The sequence below is a fragment of the Chiloscyllium plagiosum genome, unplaced genomic scaffold, assembly GCF_004010195.1.
Source record: "Chiloscyllium plagiosum isolate BGI_BamShark_2017 unplaced genomic scaffold, ASM401019v2 scaf_79064, whole genome shotgun sequence".
Taxonomy (NCBI): Eukaryota; Metazoa; Chordata; class Chondrichthyes; order Orectolobiformes; family Hemiscylliidae; genus Chiloscyllium; species Chiloscyllium plagiosum.
In genome coordinates this window covers 2,468-3,751 of record NW_025199664.1, presented here as the reverse complement: position 1 = coordinate 3,751, position 1,284 = coordinate 2,468, and positions in this window count along the sequence as shown.

The window sequence follows — 1,284 nt, the reverse complement described above, 5'->3', positions numbered from 1 at the left end:
GCAAGTATGAGGAGGTCAGAGTGATAGTGTGCAGGGTCTGGCTGAAGGTGATGCAAGAAGAGTGAAAGGTTCAGGGTGATCTGGACGCACTAAGTTTGGGGGGTCAGGTGATAGTGATGCTGTAAGTATGAGTGGCTCAGTCCGATAGTGACACAGTACATTTGAAGGGATCAGGCTGGTAGTGGTGCAGTAAGCGTGAGGGGGTCAGGCTGATATTGATGCACGAAGTGAGAGAGTGTCAAGGTGTGAGCAGGTTAGAGAGAGAGTGACGCCGTTAGTGAGTGGGGTTTGGCTGATCGGGATGCAGTAGGTGCGCATGTGTCAGGGAGTGAGTGATGCAGGAAATATGAGGGTGCCAGAGGGATAGTGACGAATTAAGTATGAGGGAATCAGAGTGGCTGTGACGCTATAATTCTGAGGGGATCAGAGAGAAAACAACGCAGTAAGCATGAGGGGGTCAGTTTGTTAGTGACGCTGTCAGTGTGAGTGCCTCAGCCTAATTATGATGAAATAAATTTGAGAGAGTAATGCTGATTGTCAAGTGATAAGTGTGAGTGAGTTAGGCTGGTAGTGACGCTGTAAGTGTGAGTGTTGAGGCTCATAGTGAAGCAGTAGGTGTGAGGTGGTCAGTGTGATTGTGGCGCAGTAAGTGTGAGGGTCAAGGAGGTAGTGACATAGCAAGTTTGAGGAGGCTGTGTTGTGGTGACACGGGAAGTGTGAAGCTTCAGTCTGATACTTACATAATAATTGTGATGGAGACAGGTTGATAATGACACAGTAAGTGTAAGGAGTCAGGGTGATAGTAACATAGGAAGTGTGAGGGCGTGACTGATAGTGACAAAGTAAGTTATTGGCAGTCAGGCTGATAGTGACGCAGTCAAAATGAGGATCTCGAAGTGAAACTGGCGCAGTAAATGTGAGGGCGCCAGATGGATAGTGATGCAGTAAGTTTGAGGGGTTCACGCTGATATTAAGGCGGTAAGTGTGAGGGGTCAGGTCTATAGTGATGCAGTAAGTGTCGGCGGGTCAGGCTGATAGTGATGCATTCAAAGCCCAAATATCCAAGGCTCACTGTAGTGCTGAACAGCAAGACATCTCAAGGCGAAGACAAAAATCAATAGTTCTCATCCTGGTCATAAATCATAATGCTTCATTTTAAAATTGTCCTCTCCTGCTTCTCGATTCACCAATGAGGGAACAAAATTTAATTGCACCACCCTGTTTATCTCTTCAAATATTTTGCAACTCTCAATGAGATTACCTCTCTTGTTTTGAAACTGTTAA